General features: G+C 39.2%; 1 protein-coding gene and 1 pseudogene across 2 annotated transcripts in view; both read left to right on the top strand.

The window, feature by feature from the left end:
• The window catches only part of GATB (glutamyl-tRNA amidotransferase subunit B), an 89825-nt gene that overhangs the window by 10282 nt on the left and 56658 nt on the right, over positions 1–22885 (top strand). The gene's annotated exons all lie outside the window — the stretch shown is intronic.
• Positions 14632–15075, top strand: LOC112933415 (small ribosomal subunit protein uS8-like; annotated as a pseudogene).

The following is a 22885-nucleotide window of genomic DNA, read 5'->3' as shown; positions in this document are numbered from 1 at the left end:
TCTATTGTTTCCAGAGCTGGGGAAAGGGCTTTTATAAAAGCTCTTTTCCGTGCGTGTATGCAAGAGTATTCTCCTCTTTTCTTAGGATTGGCCTGTCTAAAAAAGCATTTGAGGTTTTACAATATCAAAGATGTTTGGAACTGGCTCTGGTAACTATGGAATGAAAACTGGAATAGTATTTACCACATTTTACGAAACCTTTCTTTGTGCACAAGAGTGTGTACAGTTGACCCTTGAATAACATAGGCGTTAGAGGCACACAGTCGAAAATCCTACTAATAGCCCACTGTTGACCAGAAACCATACCAATAACAGTCGATTAACACATATTTTGTTGGTTATGTGTGTTATATACTGCATTTTTATAATAAAGTTTCTAGAAAAGAAAACATTAAAAAATTATAAGGAAGAGAAAATATATTTACAATACTGTATGTATCCAAAAAAAACTCCATGTATAAGTGGACCTGCACAGTACAAACCTGTGTTGTTCAAGAGTTAACTGTATTACTATTAGTAGCAAGAGAGAGGGAAGTGAAGAGGTGGAAAAGTAGGATGTAAGTAAATCTGATAATGCCTGCCCTCTGGAAACTAACAACAATGAAGAGACCATGCTTTATACTAGAGATTCATATTTGAACATGTCTGCACATTGTACTGTAAGGGATCTTGCCCCTTAAAGAAATGATAATGTGAATGCTTTGTAAAATACTTTGAGATTAACTTAATTATTAAATTTCTTATGGCATTTTATTTAAAGTTAGCTATCAACATCTTGGCTCTCTGAACACAGCAGATATTGGTAATAACTTTTGTTTTGAAGGACGTAATAGATTTAGAAATGCTTGTTCTAGAGAGCATTCGGCTGAAGTGCTTTGCTAACTCTTAATTCTAAATGTAATTATAAAAATTTGTTTTTAACTGAAAACTTCTAAACAAAATAGAAATTCAAGAACACAGTATTAGGGAAGTGTTTAAATGCATACATTTATAATCAGATCTATATTTACCTCCCTGTCCATTCACACTAGATGATGTTTAGTTATTTGACTAAGAAGACAAAATGTGACAGTTTTCTATTAATTTTTTTTCCATTTTAGTGATTTGCTTTAATATAATATATCTATAGAACTTATAATTACATTGTATTCTCAGACTTTAATCTTGCTAGTCACTCTCCAAGTCACTTTGATAGTTTTCCTTCATTCCTTTGTAAAGTAGGGTGTTCCACAGGTGAAGGGTTTTTCCCTGTGACCCTTGTCCTATAAATGTGCTGTGTCTGTGAGCTCATCCACACAAATGTGGAAAGGTTTGGCTCTTAAACTCGTCTGATGGTCCAGACTTGCCTTATGACATCATTAACTGGCTGTCTCCCGTGAACTCAGATGACTCCTGACGGTGATGGACTTACATGGTCAGTAGGCAGCATGCCCTCACCTCCCCTCATGTGGGAAGCATTTGACTCCTTCCCTTGCCATGGATCTTTTCCCAACTTTCCGTGGATTCTTGAGAGCTTCGCTCTCCAGAACAGTGTTCACCTCTCTCACCTCTGTGGCAGTCTTGCCTGCAGTATTCTCCACATGAAATCTGACTATAATAATGCTGCTACTTTGTATCAATATATTTTTGTTTCATACAGTTGATTAACCATCCTATTATATATATTGTTTATAGGGATTTTTGTGTTTGATTATAAATTTCTAAAAAGCAGTTTATAGATCTTCCTTGGGCCACTTGACAGTACCCTGTATACAACATATATATAACATCCTTAATAAATATTTCTCTATATAATTACATACACTTACATGCGCATACATGAAGAGTCCACTTGAAAGAATGTTCTAAGTCTTTAAAACCCTTTTAATATTTTTTAACTTCTTTATGGGAATCTTTCTAAGATTGATTTCAGAGAGAGAGAGAGAGAGAAAGAAAGAGTATACACATGCATGGCAGTGGGGAGAGGGAGAGGGAGAGAGTCCTAAGCGGACTCCTTGCTGAACCACAAGGCTCACTCTCATGGCCCTGAGATCACAACCTGAGCCGAAACCAAGAGTTGGATGCTGAACTGACTGCACCACTGAGGCCTGAGGCACTCCTTAAAGTTTGGTTTGGGTTTTTTGTTTTTGTTTTTGTTTTTTGTTTTTTTTGTAATCTCTGCACCCAACATGGTGCTCAAACTAACAACCCTGAGATCAAGAGGGGAATCTTAATAAAATGCATTTTAATACTTTCCCACTTTCACATAGGGCATACCTAACTTACAAGCCAACCTTTTCTTGATTACTCAAGGTTATCAGCAGCATCAATTATTGCTCAGTATTGTTACATAATGTTGCCTTGGAGGGCTGTTAAGGTGTGTACATCTATCTGATCCTACAGTAAATGGCTAAAATAGCCATTCTTTTTAGGTTTCCTGTTATAGGCTTTTTCCGTGTTAATAACACGGAATAACAGTCATCTGCCCTTTACCTTTTTAAAGCTACTGTCAGTGTATTTGGCTCAGGGAACCCCTACTTGTTCATTTTTCACTCCTCAATCATTACTTCTGATCTGCTCTAGCCCAAAAAGCCTGATTATCACTTGTTAATGTAAATAAGAACAAGTTTCTGCACAGAGACCTGTCCATCCTACAACATAAACTACATAAATGGTATGAATCTTGTTAGCTTTTTAAAGTTATAAACAGTATGAGAATGCAGTAGGAAGAGATCCTGGAAATTATTCAATTTAGTCCTTTTAATTTATAGATGGGAGAACTGCTCTTGTGACTTGCCCACAGTCACACAGTTGCTCAGTGTCCCAGTCAGATTAGAGCTCAAGTTTAGCTTCTAATCTGTATTCCACCATAATTGGAGTTGCTGGTAGGTGCTATTATTTTGCAGGTATGTGTATATTTCAAAACATACCATTGATAAATGTATATGTACTATGTTTATAGATGTGCATCCAGGGCAGCCCGGGTGGCTCAGTGGTTTAGCGCTGCCTTCAGCCCAGGGCCTAATCCTAGAGACCCAGAATCGAGTCCCACGTCGGGCTCCCTGCATGGAGCCTGCTTCTCCCTCTGCCTGTGTCTCTGCCTCTCAGTCTCTCTCTCTCTCTCTCTGTCTCTGTGTGTGTCTCACATGAATAAATAATGTGCATCCATGTGCTGATAGACACATAGGCATGGACTATTCAGCATTGACCCTGATCGTGTGCACTGTTTATTACAACATTTACTAGGTGAGAGATCTAAATCTGGGGGGAGAGAAAAGAGGAAGAGTGCTGATTCAGAAGAAGAAATGGATAAAAGGAGACCTAACCTAATAAGACTGACTTCCTCCAGACCTACCATTAAGAGGCAGCCCTAACTGTGGGCAGCTCTCAGCTGTCCATATCACTATGCAAATAGTGATCAGAATGGAACATTCTTTTAGGATCTTTGCTGTATGTTTCATCCAGGAAAATTTTCTCTACACTTTCTTTTGATTCACAAATTCTCTGTTAAGTCTACTTGGCTTTTTAACATATCCATTGGGTTTTTTTTTTTATTTTACTGAGAGTATCTTCTATTTATTGAAATTCTGTTTTTCTCCTTTAAATGTCTCCTGTCTTTTTGAAAACATCTTATTCCCTTTATATGTGTTTAGTTCTTTATTTCTTTAGTAATTTTAAATCTACATATTTTATACAGTCTGTGTTGTGTTCAGTAGTTCTGTTACCTGAAGTTCTATCTTGCCCTGCTTTTTGTGTGTCTGCTGATTTTGGCTAGGTGATTTTGTGTATTTTGTAATTTTGAATTATGAAGTTGTGTTTGACAGGGCTTTATTAATGGGAATCTTGTGGCTGCATTGAGAACCAGTCTCTCCAAAGAGCTTTTACATTGGCTTTTGCCAGATGCTGCAGATCTAAGCCATTTTTCATGTTTATCTCTTAGCTTGGGGGTCCCTCGACCACAGAGTTAATAAATTTGAACCCCAAGTCTGCCCGAGAGTAGACTTGTGACTTAATTCTTAGGGAAAACTTTTGTGTTTTGTTTTAATCTGAAGTCTGGGCTGAGACTTTATTAAGATTGCAATCTTATAGGAGGGAACAGAGGTTGTAACCATGGAGCTAGGGCTGTACCCAAGGCTATGAATGAGGGTGACTCAGAGACTCAGAATGGGGCAGGGAAGGCATTTTTATACCTCTTTCTGCTTCCTTTCTTCTGCCTCCAAGATATCTCTCCTGTCTAATTGCAGTTCTTTATACCAGTGAAGGCTGAGATCTGTACACATCCAAGCTCATATTGTCTGTCCTTTTGTCACAGACACAGATCAACTGATTGATTGAGCTCTTCCAAATTTCCCCTAGTTGTACTAGGGTGTAAATTCTCATACATTGCCTTTATTTTTCTTTTTACTGAAGTATAGATCATATACAATATTAGTTTCAGGTGTACAGCAGTGATTCAATGTTTATATACGTTATGAAATGATCACCACAATAAGTCTAGTTACCATCTGTCACCATACAGAATTATTGTAATATTATTGACTATATATTTCCTATGCTGTACTTTTCCTCTCATGACTTACTTGTTTTATAACTGAAAGTTTGTGTCTCTTGATCCCCTTCATCTATTTCACTCATCCCCCTGTCTGCTCCCCTCTAGCACCCACCAGTGTGTTCTCTGTGTATATGACTCTCTATTTTGTTTATTCATTTGATTTAGATTCCACATATAAGTGAAATCATACTGTATTCATCTTTGTCTGTCTTTACTTACCATAATACCTTCTAGGTCTATCCATGAAATGGTAAGATTTCATTCTTTTTTATGATTGAATAATTTTCCATTGTTATATATACCACATCTTCTTTATCCATTCATCATTTGATGAACACTTGCATTGCTTCCCTGTCTTGGCTGTTGTAAATAATGCTACAGTGAATATAGAAGTGCATATATCTTTTCAGATTCATGTTTTCATTTTCTTCAGATAAATACCCAGCAGTGGAATTGCTGAACTGTATGGTAGTTCTATTTTTAATTTTTTATACTGCTTTCCATAGTGGCTGCACCATTTTATATTCTCACCAACAGTGTATGAGGGTTCCTTTTTCTCCACATCCTCACTAGTGCTTGGTATTTTTTTTTTTTTTGTCTTTTTTCATATTAGCCATTCTGACAAATGTGAAGTAGTATCTTATTATGGTTATGATTTACATTTCCCTTAAGATGAATGATGTTGAGCATCTTTTTGTGTGCCTGTTGGCAGTCTGTATATCTTCTTTAGAAAAATGTTTATTCAGATCCCCTGCTCATTTTTTAATTGAATTATTTGTGGGCTTTTTTTTTTTTTTTTTTTTGGTGTTGGGTTGTATGAATTCATTATATATTTTAGATATTAGCCCTTCATCAGATATATCATTTGGAAATCTCCCATTCATAGCTTACCTTTTCATTTTGTTGATGATTTCCTTCGCTACCTTAAAAGCTTTTTAGTTTGATATAGTCCCATGTGTTTATTTTTGCTTTTTTGCCCTTGCCTGAGGAGACAGGTCCTACACACACACACACACACACACACACACACACACACGTATTGCTAAGACCAATGTCCAAGAATTTACTGTTTATGTTTTCTTTTAAGAGTTTTATGGTTTCAGATCTTACATTTAAGTCTTTAATCCATTAGAGTTTCTTTTTTGTATATGGTATACAAGTGACCTCGTCTCATCCTTTTCTATGAGGTTGCCCTGTTTTCCCATCACCAGTTATTGTAGAGACTATCTTTTCCCCATTGCACATAATTGCCTCCTTAGTCATGGATTAATTGACCATATAAGCATGGGTTTATTTCTGGACTCTCTATTCTGTTCCATTAATCTGTTTTTATGCCAACATCATATTGTTTTGTTCTGTTTCTTTTAAGATTTCATTTCATTTCTATGTCTCATGAGAGACATGGAGAGGCAGAGACATAAAAAGAGGGACTTCTCACAGGGAGCCCAATGCAGGACTTGATCCCCCCAGACCAGGATCATACCCTGAGCTGAAGGCAGACGCTCAACTGCTGAGCCATCCAGGTGTCCTTATGCGAACACCATATTGTTTAGATTACTATAATTTTGAAGTATAATTTGAAGTCTGGGAGCATGATACCTCCAGTTTTGCTATTCTTTCTCATGATTGCTTTGGCTATATGGAGTCCTTTGTGGTTCCATACAAATTTTAGGATTATTTGTTCTAATTCTGTGAAAAATGCTGTTGGTGTTTTGATAGGGATTGAATTGAATCTATATATTGCTTTGGGTAGTATGAACATTTTAATAATATTAACTTCTAGTCCATGAGCATGAAGTATCTTTCCATTTATTACTGTTCATGACCTGAGCCTAAGGCAGACTCTTAACAAACTAAGCCACCCAGTTGTTCCTCCAGCTTTGCTTTTCTTTTTCAAGGCTGCTTTGGCTATTCAGAGTCTTTTGTGGTTCCATATGAATTTTAGAATTCTTTGTTCTAGCTCTGTGAAAAATGCAGTTGGTATTTTGATGGGGATTGGATTAATTCTAGATTGCTTTTATTCTTGCATTGACCCATTGGTTGTTTAGTAGCATGTTGTTTAGGCTTCACATGTTTGCATTTTTTCCAGTTTCAGACTTGTTTTATGGCTTATATGATCTATCCTGGAAAATGTTCCACATGCACTGAAAAGAATGTGTATTGTGTACCTGGATTGAATGTTCTGTGTATATTTGTTAAGTCCATCTGATCTAAGGTATTGTTTAAGGCCACTGTTTCCTCAGAGATTTTCTGCCTAGATCTATCCATTGATATAAGTGGGTTGTTAAAGTCCCCTACTCTTACTGTATTATTGTCAGTTGTTCCCTTTATGTCTCTTACTATTTGCCTTATATATGTAGGGGCTTCTATGTTAAGTGTGTATGTATTTACAATTGGTAATTCTCTTGTTGGATTGACCTTCTTATTACATAACACACTTGTTTGTGTTTTCTTACAGTCTTTATATTGAAGTCAATTTTGTCTAGTAAATGTATTATTATCCTAACTTTCTTTTTATTTTCATTTGTATAGAATATCTTTTTCCATCCCTTCATTTTCAGTCTGTATGTTTCTTTAGGTCTGAAGTGAGTCTCTTGTAGGCAACATAAATGAGTCTTGTTTTTTGTTTTTTAAATTCATTCAGTTGCCTTTGTCTTTTGGTTGGAGGATTTAGTGCATTTACATTTAAAGTAATTATGGATAGGTATGTACTGATTGCCATTATGTTGTTTTCTGTTTGTGTTTGTGGTTCTCTCTGTTCCTTCTCCTGCTCTCTTCGTTTGTAATGACTTTCTTTAGTGTTATGTTTGGATTCCTTCCTCTTTATTTTTTGTGTATCTAGTATAGGTTTTTTAATATTATGAGGTTCATATATAACAATGTAGGTATTAGCAATCAAGTTGATGATCACTTAATTCAAACAAATGTGGAAAACACTATTTTTACTTTCTCTCTGCCGTGTTTTTTGCATTTGACTTCATATTTTACATCTTTTTGTTTTGTGTATCTTTTAAGTAGTTATTACAGATGTAGTTAATTTTAATACTTTTATCTTTTCACCTTCATGCCAGCTCTTTAAGAGTCTGATCCACTACCTTTACTATATGTTTGCTTTTACCAGATATTTTGCTTTCATAATTTTCTTACTTTTCTTTTTGACTTAAAGAATTTCCTATAAAATTTCTTGTAAGGCTAATTTCGTGGTGATGAACTCCTTTAACTTTTTGTTTGTCTGATAAACTTTTATCTCCTTCAATTCTGAATGATAACCTTGCCAGGTAGAATATTTTAGGTTGTAGGGTTTTTCCTTTGAACATTTCCAATGTATCCTACCACTCTCTTATAACTTGCAAGGTTTCTGTGGAAAAGTCCGCTGATAGTTTTATGAGAGCACTTTGTACATAATTAGTTGCTTTTCTCTTGCTACTTTTAAGATTCTCTCCTTATCTTTAATTTTTGACATTTTGTTATATGTTTTTCTGAGGACCTCTTTGGGGTCATCTCGTTTGGTGCTCTCTGTGCCTCCCAGATCTGATCTGGATATCTGCTTTCTTCCCCAAGTGAGGAAATTTTTTAGCTATTATTTCTTTAAATAAGATTTCTGCCCCTTTCTCTCTGTCCTTTTGGGACCCCTATATTTCAGGTGTTAGTCCACTTGATGTTGTCCTATAGGTCCTGTAAACTATTCCCATTTTTTTTAATCTTTTTTTTTTTTTCCTTTTTACTGCTGAGCCTGGGTGATTTCTACTCTATCAAGATCGCTGATCTGTTCTTCTGCATTCTCTAACCTGCTGTTAATTTGCTCTCGTGTATTTTTCATTTTGGTTATTGTATTCTTCAGCTCTGATTGGTTCTTTTTTTATATTTTCTTTCTCTTTGTTGTAGTTTTTACTGTAGTCGACTATTTTTCCAAGTTCAGTGAGCATCTTTATGACCATTACTTTAAACTCTTTATCAGGTAGATTGCTTATCTTCTTTTTGTTTAGTTCTCTTTCTGAGGTTTTGTTTTGTTCTTTCATTTGGAACATATTCCTCTGTCTCTTCATTTTGCCTGACTCTCTGTGTTTGTTTTTATGCATGAAGGAGCTCAGCTACATCTCCTGGTCTTGAAGGAGTGGTCTAATGTAGAAAGCATCCTGTGGGACCCAGAAGCACAGTCCTCCCCTGGTCACCAGAACCAGGACCTCCAGGGGCATCCCCTGTGGGCTGTATGCCTCCTTCTGTTTTAGCTGGGATGTGACTGCTGTGGTCTCACTGGTGGGCAGAGCTAGTCCCCAGCACATTTTAGATGTCTAGTGGAGGCTACTGCAAGCATGCTTGGGGAAGTCTAGTCCTTGTTATGGCTGGCTGTAAGACCCAACTATTCTAGGTATGCTGGGGGGCAGAGCTGCTCCCCAGCTTAAGAGTGACCTTGAAGGGGGGCCCTGGTGCCAGTTGAGGCCACTTGCCCAGGTGTGGTGTGGTGAGAACTACTGTGCAGGGGCACTCTTCCTGGCTGAGGCTGCCTGTTGTGGCTGGGTAGGAGCAGTTTTGGAGGGAGCACCAGTCTTGGCTGAGCCACTTGCCAGTTGTGACAAGATGGGAGCTGCTTTAGGGATTTGCTTGTCCTGGCAGAGTCTATCCATTAGGTATGGAAGAGTGGGAGCATTATGGAGGGACACTTGCCAAGGTTGGCAGAGGTTGGGTATGGCAGGTCCACAGGGGAACACAGGAGCAGGGTGAACAATACTAGCAAGGTAGATAGAGAGTGTTAGAACTGGCTCTGGCTAGGAGTGGGCCAGCTAGGTAATAGGAGGGCAGGAAAGATGGTGCCTCTCCATGCTTCTGTTCCTGGAGAAAATTCCTAAAGATTCTTGTCTCTTGTACATGTCCTGAAACTCATCAGCGAAGCTCCTTCACATATGACCAGGTATTTTTCCATCTTATGACTCTGGCCCAGTCCCCAAACAAGTGAGCTTGTACACAGGTCCTTTAAGAGAAGAGTCTTGGTTTCCCATACCTCCCGCTCTCTTAGAGGCAAGTCCCACTCATTTTCAAAGCTCCTGGAGTTAAGCTCCACTAATTCTCAAAGCCAGACATCATGGGGACTCATCTTCCCAGTGCAGGGGATGTTGATGTGGATCTTGAACCCCTCATTCCTCAAGGACAATCTCCATACCTGTGATATTCCTCCTACTTGCAGGTCCCACATTTGAGGGTAAGGGTCAAGATCACATCTCTAACCCTCCTACCACTCTCAGTGTGGATTTTTGTTTATATCTTTAGCTGTGGAATAATGTTCTGCTAGTCTTCAGGTCATTCTCAGAGTTGCTCTGTATATAGTTGCAGCCTTAGTGTGTCTGTGGGAGGAGTTGAGTTCAGGATCCTCCTACTCCACCATTTTGATCACCCACTTACCCATTGACTTCAAAAGTTCTCATTTTCCAAAAAGAATTTATCCCTGTTGAATTATTCTCTTCACCTTTGTATGGAAATGATGATGCCATCTCATTCCTCTTAAGGAAAACAAAAAACAATGTGATAGAATTGAAAAGTTCAGCCAGCAATGGTGGAAGACCTATGAGGGAACCAAGGTTTAGTTTTGCCCTCCACCCCAGCCTTGGGAAACTTGAGGAACGTCATCTGACCTTTTCCCTGGGTGACCCCCTGAAGCCTGCAAAGCATCTCTCTGACCCAGCTGTATTTCTCTGCTGTCTTCTTTTTTTCTGATAAGGGAACATCTCCAGGCAGCATGCTTATCTCCCCCAGAGATTCATTCCTGAGAAAGAAACCTTCAGTATTGTGTTTGGAAAGGGCTTTTCTCCCATTTCCATATTTCCTTATTCTGGTTTGTTTTCCCCTCAAAATATGTGCTTGGATGAGAGATTGCACACAGTAACAACGAGCCCTTGTCAGAGGAGATAGTGCTATACTTAGAACACATAACTGTTTAAAATGAATTTGGTACATTACTGCACCAAAAAGTCTGTCATACTAGAAAGTGAGGTGGGGATGTGTAGAAAATAAAATATAAACACATTACCAAAAATGCCCAAGAGTATGAAAGCTTAGGGGTCCTTTGTTGATATAAATATATAGTAGTTAAAAAAAATTACCTAACAGTGTTCTGTGACACTATTTTTGTCTCTGACATTCAGCAGCTCATACAGGCTTTGTTCTAGTGATTTATACTAGAAGCCTATAATAAAAATGCAGCCTGAAATCATGCAGTTGGGTACCATTCATTTTTCTTCCATGGACAGTTCCAGAACTTTAAAAAATTGCAGCAGACATGTAAAAGCTCCTCCCTCACAGGAAATGCATGGCCATCCATGGCATCTGGCCCTCTTGGCTTTATGGAGTCATTGGTGATGCTCTGAAGGTTTCTAGATTGGTTTTATGGGTATTAGAAGAAAATGTCCAGGAAGATATTAGGGGGTCACTAAAAATAAGACCAGCTTCCCCTTTTGAGTCAGAACTTGTATGTTGATTGAGAAATCAACATACAAGTGAGATAGTTGGAGGTGAGCATATCAGCTTTATTACCAATAATACCTTGATTGAAAAATACAACCTAACATATAGCCAAATAACTTCTAGTACTTTCTGCTTAAGTTGAACTGGCTCCCCAGAACTGTAGGCTTTTCACTTGTAGGTAAAGAGCCTGTTTCTACAGAAGACTTCAGATGTCCACACTGGACCAGAATGTATCATCTCTGTGGGCATGCTGATTAGAAAGAGTTCATATAGCTTTATTCTGATGATTTGTACTAGAGAGCTGTAATAAAAATGTTCAGCCAGAGGGGCCAACCCACACGTGCATGGTATCTTTTCCCAAAGTCACTAGTCAAAAAAGTCACTCCTCTTTTGGGGACAAAAACAGTATGGAATAGAGAGCAAAATCCAGCCACATGGTAACATGGAGGCAAGAGAAGAGAGAATGCCCACTTCTACCCTCAAAAGCATGAGACAATTTTACTGTGTCTGCATTGTATCTGAAAGTAGATATGAAAATACTCTTTATGGATGGGTTGTATGGAATTCTTTCTCCATACCACAAGTGAATATACTTGTCATCTGAGGCCATTGGGATGGGTCTTTCTTACTTGGTCATTTCTATATGTATTTTCAGCTTCATATTTGTATGGTGGCAGGGGGTTAGGGGCAATAGTTGTCTATTCTGTGTATACTGCAGCATCTCGGAGAACTTTTTTCCTGAGCTCTTTTTAAAATCTTGGCAAAATTTGGAAGTCATTTTGCTGTTGGCATATCAGAGATGACAAACGCTCAGCTTGGTGATGTTGGCATAGTTAGTGTAGTCAGGCTGGGCTCCTCTGAAGAGCATTCTGTTCCTTGTGGAAGAAGGTTATTGCTAGTGAGCCTTCATGTTTTCCACCCTTCCACCACTGGTTGCGTCATTATAATAAGGCCTAGAACTGCTGGGATAAGGAAAGTGAGAATTAAAAATTGTTACCATTTCCAGGAACCTTAAAAGTATTCTGTTCCAAATTTTGATGCATGACTCTTCTTTTACAAGTGTAAAAGCAATAAGCATAGTCAATCAATCAAGGGTCTTTGTCATGCTCTGCAGTTTTCTTAGAAGATGCAGACAGGCAATGATATGTGCTTGTCAATAGTGTCTTGAATTTTCAGTGATGTTTGCCAACTCATAGGCCAACCCAGTGAGCAAGGTCAGGGGCTCCAACCCCAGCCGACAGAAGAAGAAACGAAGGGCCTTGCTGACTTGCCTAAGGACACAGGGAAGTCAGGAGCCCAGTTAAAAATAGAAGGGACAGTTGCCTGGTTCCCATTCTTAGCATAAAGTACCAGACTTCATTCCCTTCTGCAGGATTTGCTAATTGTTCATTTGCAACAAAACATAACAGGGAATTTTTCCTTTATAGCTGGTTGTAAACATTTAAGATGCCCATACTCACTCATAACCTGTATTCACTTGTCATAGCCAGCCAGCGACCTTATTTGCCTTATTTCTTTTTCTCTTCCATTTCTACATCTATGAACACAGAGAAGTTAATGTCTATGAAAGCACTTTATAAAGTCTCAAGTGGCCTGTAAATGTTTCTTGGTATTATTATGCTACTCATATTCTTAACTTTGCATCATTAAAAATATAAATACTTCCATTTCCTAGTGGCCAGTAAAGTTGGCCTTTAAGAAAGGGGGGTGATAAACATTTGTGTAACACTCACTGAAATAACTTAAGGTGGCACATGTCACAATAGCATGCATTTAATTAAGATGAAGTTCTCAATCATAGATGTTTTTCAGAAATGCATAAATTGAGAAATTTCATGTCTGATTTATACAATAAAGCCACAGAATGGAAGCATCAACCGAAAGTGAGATACCCATACAGGTTTGGGGGAAGCTAAAAGTATTTTCAACCAGAAAGTATATAATTGGGGAAGATCATTTTCCTATCAGGTAAAAGAACAAGTTGTCTTTTCTTATTCTCCATTACATGTGTGTGACCCATATGCAGGACTTATATACTTATATGTAGATAGTAGAGAACTCCCTGTTAACAGATTGTTCACATTCCTGGAGGGCTGCACCATACTTCAGCACCTATACAGGGCCCTGATACATCTCACTTAATTAGGCACAAGAAGGTTGTAGAAAAATACAATATCTAGAATGTTTTCTTTCTACAGCTGATTTTCGGCCCTGGTGAATACAGGCTTCTGATACACATGTACAGCTTATGAGTTAACATCAGTTTAAATAGCTCCTGCCTCCTCCAGGCTCTCTCTCCCCACCCCTTACGGCTTATAATATCTCTCCATCCTCTCAGGGAGGAGAATTATCTACTCCTTTCTCCCGCCTCCACACTTTTTATTTTGAAGAAATTCAAACTTCTGAAAAAGTAAAAACAAAAAAAAAAAATGTACAGTGAACCTCCATCCTGCACCTAGATTGTTTTTTCCTTTGGATGAGTCACTTGCGAGTAGGTTGCAGACATCATGGCACTTCATCCCCAAATATCTCTGCAACTATCTCCAAGGAACAAAAACGTTCTCTTCTGGGATCACTGTAAAACGATCACACTAAGGACAGCTGACACTGATACAGCATTAGCATCTGAGACACAGTTCATATTCATGCTCCCATAGTTGTCTCAGTATTATCCTTTGTTTTCTTCTCCCCTGTCCAAAATCCATTCAGAGATCACATGTTGTGTCTACTTGTTATGGCTCTTTAGCCTCATTTTCTTCCTTTTTCCTTCTCCTTTGCCTCCCGCCTTCCATTCTTTTCTTTTTATTTCTTTTTTTTTTTTTCAAGATTGATTGATTGATTTGACAGAGAGAGAGCCAGAGAGCACAAGCAGGGGAGTGGCAGAGGGAGAGGGAGGAACAGGTTCCTTGCCAAGCAGGGAGCCCCAACGTGAGGCTGTATCCCAGGACCCTGGGATCACGGCCTGAGCCAGAAACAGATGCTTAACCGACTGAGCCACCGAGGCATCCCTTTTTCCCTTCCCTTCTTTTAAGTCCAGGCCAGTTCTTTTATTATCTACTCCTGAAGCAAAGATAATTAAGAAAATAGGATGTTTTGCTCTATGAAAGTGTGACTTTTTTCCTTTTTAATCTGTTAACCTCCATGATTTCATGGCTTGCTGTGAAGCCTCTACTGAGATGCATTCCTATTGGATACATAAAACGAAAGACAATTTTTTTGTCCTAAAAATCTGTGTCCTGATAGACTCCTCCAAAGGCTCACTCCTCAGGACATGCCTGGGACTGATGAACACAGCAGGTACCTGTGTCTCTAGGACTTTGCTTTTGATATTCACAGGCATTGCTCCACCAGATGCCCCTATTCATACCAATGGTGAATACCCAACTAGCATTTCTTAGAGTTGGGTTGGTTCAGGCCAGCTGTTTGAATTTTTAGCAAGTCAGATCTTTCAACATGATACTAACCTTTTATACAAAGATGAAAGTAGATCTCATTCTGAGTCATTAGAGCTTTTCACTCGTGAAATTAATGTTTCTTACCCTATTACTGATTACTCTTGAGGTTTCACTAATAGGAAACAGTTTGTCATTCCGTTGAATTTCTCCAGGTATAGAATCTTGTGAGTAGCTCTTTCTGCCATCTCTCCGAGCTGCCACAATGGTATGCATGAACGTCCTGGCAAATGCTCTCAAGAGCATCAACAACGCTGAAAAGAGAGGCAAGCGCCAGGTTCTTATCAGGCCATGCTCCAAAGTCATTGTCTGATTTCTCACTGTGATGATGAAGCATGGTTACATTGACAAATTTGAAGTCATCGATGATCACAGAGCCGGGAAAATTGTTGTGAACCTCACAGGCAGGTTAAACAAGTGTGGAGTGATCAGCCCCAGATTTGATGTACAACTGAAAGATCTAGAAAAATGGCAGAATAACCTGCTCCCATCCCGCCAGTTTGGTTTCATTGTACTGACAACCTCAGCTGGCATCATGGACCACGAAGAAGCAAGACGAAAACACACAGGAGGGAAAATCCTGGGATTCTTTTTCTAGGGATGTAATTCATACATGCAAATAAAATGCCTCAATGGAAAAAAAAAAAAAAGAATCTTGTGAGTAAATTTTAAGATTAGAAAAGACTTGGAAGTTTCTGTATGAGGGCAATCTAAAATGAATGGATTTGTATGTTTTAGCCTTTTTGATATTAAAATATATATTTTAAAAGTTATAAACAAGAGAAAAACAAATTTCAGAGTTCAAGTGAGTGGGGGAGAACTTTCTCCATTAAAGATTGTGGTCCCATCTCAAAGTTTTGTTGGAAAGGAACAATGACTTAAAAAAATATGATTCCTATATCTGCTTCATGCCTTCATACATCTCTTCTCCACAGAATGTCTTTGCATTTCAGACATATCTACTGTCGTAGAAGACAGGAAGTCACAAATGTGTGGTGGACATCAGTGAGATGAGGGTAAAAATTGGCTCTTTTAATTGATTTATAAGTATACAACTTGTTAGAAGGTAGTTCCTTTCATTTGAGAATGGGAGCTTTTTCCAGCCACAGGCAAGCATACAATGTTATCCAGGAAAATTTTGTTTCACCATAAAATAGAAAATGAAGTAATATAAGCTTCCTGAGGCATTAAGAAATATGATCTCCATTGCATTGGAGATAACACACTAATTATCACAAAAGGTGTTGGCTGTCATTTAAGGGGGAAATATTATATTGACATAATACATAATTTCAGCAGCTGTTGTTCCTTACTTTGGATTGTAAATCTGGACTAATGGATCTATGGAGCTGTTTAGACCTTTTCTCATTAGAGTCCCTTGCCTCCTAGAAAAACTTGCCCATAAAAGAGTCAATTGAGATGGGCATTTTGTATTTAATAACATTTCCATTCTGAAACTAGTATTTTATAAATATCTACCATGTATTGAGTAATTTTATTTAATTCACAGAACAATCCTGCAAAATTACTATTCTTCTAACAGATAAGGAAACAGAGAGAGGTTAGGTAATTTGTGCAAGGTTACACAGCTAGTAATAGTAGGGTTTAGGTTCAGGTCTTTCTGACTTAGTTTTGTCCCAGTTTGTCAGTTAGTAAAAGTCTTCTCATAGATCAGTTTGATTGCAGTTAGTAATGCCAAATTAATAAGTGTTGGAAATGCTGTGAGAAACAGAAACCAGTTAATGCGCACGCCCAATCTTGCTTTTTACTGGCTGCCAGCCACTCTTGAGCCTTGTCTGATTTGGCAATGTAGCCAAGCATGAGACTTCACAAATGAACACTATAGTAGCTGGGCCACTGGCCTTCAACTCCAAAGTGAAGCCCAAGCAAACCAGGATGTGTCATGTGAAAACTTTGTAACTAGGTGAGAGATAGGCCTAGAGTTGCCAAGTCTCTTCCTTCTTTTTTTGTACAACCCAGAGGTCAGTGTTAGATCTTAGTGTGCCAGTGATCTGTAGAAAAGCAAGAAAGATTGCTCCAGTTCTAAAGACCAAGGTAGTCTGGGCTAGTCCAAGCTGGTGGTGACTGTGGGCACCGGCCCTAGCCACCTGACCTTGCCACATGGGCAATAGGCAAGAGGATAATGGAATCTCAGCGGAGGAGAGTGGGCCTTCGGGCACTTAGACCAACACAACATCCTTGCCTTTGATCTTGACCAGTTCTAGGGAGTGGAATTGGTACAAAAGAATAAAGACGAGTCTTGGAGCTTAAAATGGTGAAAACTGCCAAACCATACCCTTTATTTAAATGAGAATTGTTTCCTGGGAAGAGGATATTTGAGAATATATATATATATATATATATATATATATATATACACACACATATATATATATGAAATGTTAATTAAATGTGAAAGAGGGATTTAAACAAAAGAGAAAAAAAATAAACAAAAGAGAAAATATGGCATTCGCTTTCTCCTAGGCAGTGTCCATGTTTAGGCATAAGGATCATGTATTTATGTGGACGTATCCCTATAAATATTTAATATCTGCATAAAGCTAGTAACTTTTGATACTAAAATTTCACTTTAAAAAATTATCTTACCTAACCAGTTTTCTCAAGTTTAATTTTCGTAGCTCAAGAGTGTATGTATTTGTTTTGAGTGATGATCAAAGAGCTCAGTGGTAAGAAGGGATGTGGGGTTGAGGAAATGGGACAACAATTTTCTCTACTATAATGAAAATTTATCTGTGTAGTAACTTTTTCTTTGAATGTGAATTAGAAGGAGTTCATGCTTTGAGATAAATTTATGGTTAGCAGTAAGATAAAGGCCCATTTTACTGCCTTATTTTTACTTAATCAATCTTAATTACTTCCCTTCCATAAATTAAAGCATTTACAATGCTATATCTTAATCATCAGATTTGTCATAGATAGCATTAGTTTCACAGAATAATTGCCATTTGGGCTTTTTATAAAACACTGCTTTATGGTCTTTGTTTTAATGCTCCAAAACTGGATTTTCAGTCAGTACACGAGTCTTGTACATGTTGCCTCAATTTTTCAAGGAGGTATTGATACTTATGGGACTAACTTTGGGGATCATAGCACCATGGGCTCACTAGTTAAGAATAAAGGAGGAAGGGGAGAGAAATGATGTGAATTCTAGACTGTTTTGAAAGACAGGCAGTTTGATTTATTTGAACTACATCACAAAATATTCCTGGTATAGGTCTCAGAGGCTGACTTTAGTAAATGAATTTGTTGATAATTAGTAGAATTCTAGAACATTCTAGGGAATATTGTATTGACTTCAGTAGGTTCTGTAATCTTCATTCTGTTGATTTGCTTAGCAAATCCTTTCCTAATGGTTAATGTAGACTTAGAGTTCATTCCAACCCAAGTTGTCACAAATGTTCCTTAGAAACTTGGCTAGCATTTCATAATTTTTGGCTCCCAGTATATGAAAAAGGAGTCCACAGAATTTTCAATTTTATGTTGATTGGACAGACTTGAGAGTGGCATCTTTTTATTTATTAGCTATTGTCAAAAGAAAAAGTCACAGAAGTGAATATAAAAACCCATGTATTTTCTGTGCAGTATGGTCTGCATGTCCCTGTATCACACCTTATTATTCCTTTGCTCCACTAAGTATCACAGAGGTGATTTTGTTCCTGATGCCCCGGGCCAGGGGGAAAGACTAGAGGTGGGAGGAAAGAAGCCATAAAGAATTTCTCTCTTCCCTTCCTGGCAACCCGTCTGGTAGTGGCTGGGTATTGTCCCTGATTCCAGCTCCCAGGAGAAAGGTTCACCATGTTTCCAGGGTCCTCTGGGTGCCCCATGCCCTGGCTCCGGTAACGTTGCTTCTTCCTACCCCACCCCTCCAACAAAGGGTAGGAGTGGCATCCTGCTGTTGAAAATCTTGTAAATGCCTCACATGTCCTCTGTGACATCTCTACTCTTCCTGTCATCTGTATAATAAAGTCTTTGTATCAAATTCATTCTGTTTTACATACTAAGAATAGTTTCTTTTTCCAGACATACACATTTTATAGAACAATTTTGCTTTTATTTCATAGCTTACAGTCTTTTGGATGTTGATAAAGGGAATGTTAAGTTATTCATTACCTCAGTTAATGTTTAATCAGCTTGGTATTGGATTTAGGTAGTGGGGCAAAGGGGAATAAGATAAAATGACTTGACTGTCCTCAGGGAGCTCACTCTGCTTGAGGAGACAGTGCTTTACCAGAGTGCATGGGAGCTGCAGAAGAGGGAATAACTAGACCACAGTAGTGGTGGACATCCATTCCTTGCCAGGGGCTAAGGTCTTGCTCAAGCAGATGAGAAAAAAGGTCATTACCAGCAGAAACAGCAGTTTGTACAAAAGCATGTCAAATGCAAGTTGGCATGAGGGTCTGTGGAGTTAGGGACAGTGGAAGAAGAGGAAACCAGAAAGGTAGTCAGGGGCTAAATCATGAAGGTCATAGAAGACTCCACCAAACACTTGGACTTTATCCTTTTAGTGATGAAAAGTAGTAAAGAAGGGTTTTAAGCATGGGCAGATGCATGGACAGACCCTTTAGAAAGGTGGCTCTTGAATGGGTGTGTGAAGGAGATCTTAGAGGACTGGAATGGAGGGAGAGAAACCTGGCTAGGTTGCTAGGTGCAGAAGGGGATGCTGTTTGAATAGAGGCCTGAATTAAACCAGAGGATTGAGAGGAAGGGGAGAAAGTCAACATATACTAAGGAAGCAGAATGTGTGCAGCTTGATGATTTTTTTTGGAGGAGGGGAGTGTGTGTTAGAAGTTGTCATTAAATGATGGTCCGTTGTACTCAGAGATTAGGAGATGTTTGCTTGGTCAAGCTAAATAAGTCTTTTTTTTTTTTTTTTTTAATTTATTTATGATAGTCACACACACACACACAGAGAGAGAGAGAGAGGCAGAGACACAGGCAGAGGGAGAAGCAGGCTCCATGCACCGGGAGCCCGATGTGGGATTCGATCCCGGGTCTCCAGGATCGCGCCCTGGGCCAAAGGCAGGCGCCAAACCGCTGCGCCACCCAGGGATCCCAAGCTAAATAAGTCTTAAAACTAAAAGACAATTTCTCAAATCAGAGCACAGTGTGTCCTTGGAGGTCTGATGCACATTTCTCCTACCTCTACTTTTATCTTGTAATTAAATAGAAGAACCTTTTTGTTTATTTTATAAATCATTTTATGAGTAGTACTATACATCTAAGGATTTCAGAAGTCTGTCAATAAAACATCCCCTGCTAATGGAGAAAACTTTTAGGTCCACTCAGTATCAAATGTTCCACATGCCAGAGACTGTGTATTATTTAACAAGTTGAGGAGCACACAGTGCTTGCTCTCCAGGAGCTGAACATCTTAGATAGAGATAGACACTGTGAAGGAGATGTTAGAAACAATATCTGCCTTACATTATTATCCACAGTGGAATTTGGTCTGAGTTGCTACTCTAGAGTTATGGCCAGATGTTAGCAGTTTTGATAGCTTCAGTAAAATACTTTATTCTTTGAAGATTTAAGGCAGAGTGTAGTAATTGAGAGCCTGAGTTCTGGGCGCCTGACTTCCTGGGTCTGCCACTTATTATATGGGTCACCTTGGGCAAATTCCTTAATCTCTATGATTCCCTTCATTATTTGTAAGATGAGGATTGTAGTAGTGTCTGCCTTAGGATTACTGAGAGGGTTAAATGGCAGATGTATGTGTTGTGCGTAGCATACTTGCTGTGCAATAAATACTGCTGATCATTTCCTGAAGGCAAAGTGAAGCCTCCTCTAAGACTCTGTTGAGAAAGATGTGCTCTGTGAGTTCCAGGGATCTATTGCTTTCCTTCTGCCTGAAAGCTGTTGTGGCTAACCCTGAGATCCTTTATAGTCACTTTATGTTAATTGCAAAGAAAATTCTGGAACATGCTTTTTTTGGGCCAGATTAATAAGTCTTTGAATTTTCAAGTTACCTCTTTGGTCACATCATAAATGATTGGTTTTTGCTTTAGGAAATGTTCAGAAACAAGTCTGCAGGCTAGCAGGTGGCAAGTAACACCTTAGAGGAGATTGAGACATCACTGCCTCTCTGAAACTTTGCCTTGATATCCGTCACCTCCATCTTCATTTGAGTTCAACGCACATTAATTGAGCACTGCTACTTTTCAGTTCTGTATTGGGCTTCAGGGATGCAAGGGTGAACAGATAATTCCCATCCTCCTGAAAATTAGTCTATTGGAAATATATGTAAATAAATTCAGTCCAGTGTTAATACTAGCACAAATGGAAGGGTGTAGAAGATCAGAGGGGTACACAGGAAGAACAGTAAGGAAAGTTTCACAGGTTTGGTGACATCTCAGTAGATTTTGAATGGAATGAGAAGGGGGAGAATCCCCAGGTCAGCCTGGTTTGTATAGGAGATGGACCATATGTTGGGGGAGTGGTGGTGATGCGAGATGAAATTGGAGATAGAAGTGGGAACTGGATCTTGAAAAGTTTGGCCTTTGTCTTTGGGCATTGGGAGCCACTGAGTGATTTTAAGCAACAGAATGCTGTAAGACTTGCATTTTTAGCAAGATCTTCCTAGTATAGAAGGTGAATTTGAGAAAGATGTCGGAGACAATGGAGGGTTTGTGTCTCCACTGCAGATTCATGGAGGCCAGCGACAGAGTCCTATTTACCTAGGACTGTGTCCCTAACATCTAGTACTTTATAGTACTTTATAGACACTTAAAAAGTTTTTCAGAATAAAGATAGACCAAGTTGAATTTTCCAATTCTGCATCCCATCCTCAGAACATGCTGACCTGGACCTCCATCTGTCATGAGCAGCTTGACTAAGATCATAATAAATTATTTTTTCTTGGCATTCTTTTAACTGGCACTCTCTATTTACCAGCCCCTCTGTGCAACGATAGCATGGTGATGATTGATGCTTATAATTCTGACCCTGAGGTACTTCAAGTCTTCTAAATCATCAAAAAAAAGATTAAAGTATATTCAATATCGCTGTAATGTTTATGTGTTTTCCTAGTTCTTATTCTTCGGAAATTGATGGTTTCTTAAGTGCCTATGTCCTCTTGTGCACACAGGCACAGGGGGAGTCTATGATCGCTCCCAACCCCTCACTCCCTTGCAGGGCCAGGCGCAGGGAGTTTGTTAGCGACGCATGTGCAGAAATAAGCAACACACACCTGGGTTCTCTTCACGCCTAGAAGGAGGAAGCAGGTTGGCCCCTGGAGGGGCAGACCAGACAGGGACAAGAGAGCAAACAGTGGCTGGAAAAACAGTGGGAGTGCTAAAGCCAGAGCTGGTACAGATGAGCAAGACCGGCAGTTTACAGCAAGTGCACGCTGTGGCCGAGCCCAGGAGGGGCAGGGCTCCAGGCTGGGACCCCAGCTCCGCGTTGTTGTGTGCTGTGACCCGAATCGCCAGGCTGGGAGCTGACAGGATTCTCTGCCGGCTACGTTTGTCTTGTGGTAACAACTGCCCAGTAAAACACCAAACGTGAGCAAGTGAAAACGTCAATAATGAGAGCATCCTGTTCACCCCCTCCCCGTCCCCACCCGCACACACACATGTCTTCGTGAGAACCATTGTTCCTGCAGAGCTGACAATATTGCTTGGCCCAGAATGAAGAAGTCCAAGTAGAAGCTGTGAGATGGCTCCATCTTATAGCCGGGTTTCTAAAGAGAAGGCCTGTGATGATGCTACCAGGAGGGAGATTTGCTGTTTGGGGTGTCTTCTGGGGGTTGTATGCTGCAAAAAGGAGAGATGCCTCTTTGCTTCTTACATTTTGTTGTACAGATTTGTTTTCAAAATCTGTGTTTGATCAACAAGCTATTCCTGTGTTGGGGTGCCACACTCATTCCAGCCTGGAGAGCGGGTCCCTAACCACAGGGATTCTGTTTGTCACTCACTAGGCAAGGGTATGTGTGGACTTTAGAGCTAACTTTACTATTTGCCAGCTCAGTGATTTGGGCCAGTTTCTTGGTATCTCTGGGGCTTAGTTTTTTCTTTTCCTGAAATACAGAAATAATACAAATTCCTTCCTTACAGTGTTGGTGAGAGGCTAAAATAAAATGGTGGCTTTGGAAAGCCCTATGTAAAAAAAAAAAAAAAAAAAAAGAGTATACCAAATATACTAAAGAACATCATGGATATTCTTTTTTTTTTTTTTTTTAAAGATTTTATTTATTTATTCATGATAGTCACAGAGAGAGAGAGAGAGGCAGTGACACAGGCAGAGGGAGAAGCAGGCTCCATGCACTGGGAGCCCGACGTGGGATTCGATCCCGGGTCTCCAGGATCACGCCCTGGGCCAAAGGCAGGCGCCAAACCGCTGCGCCACCCAGGGATCCCCCATCATGGATATTCTAACAAAGAATAGAAGTGTGTTTCGTTAGCAAGTACAGCATCCTCAGAAATTTCCC

Source organism: Vulpes vulpes, chromosome 10 (genome assembly GCF_048418805.1).
Source record: "Vulpes vulpes isolate BD-2025 chromosome 10, VulVul3, whole genome shotgun sequence".
NCBI classification, from domain to species: domain Eukaryota; kingdom Metazoa; phylum Chordata; class Mammalia; order Carnivora; family Canidae; genus Vulpes; species Vulpes vulpes.
Note: the sequence above shows the minus strand (reverse complement) of the source record. Positions and strands in the feature narration are given on the sequence as shown.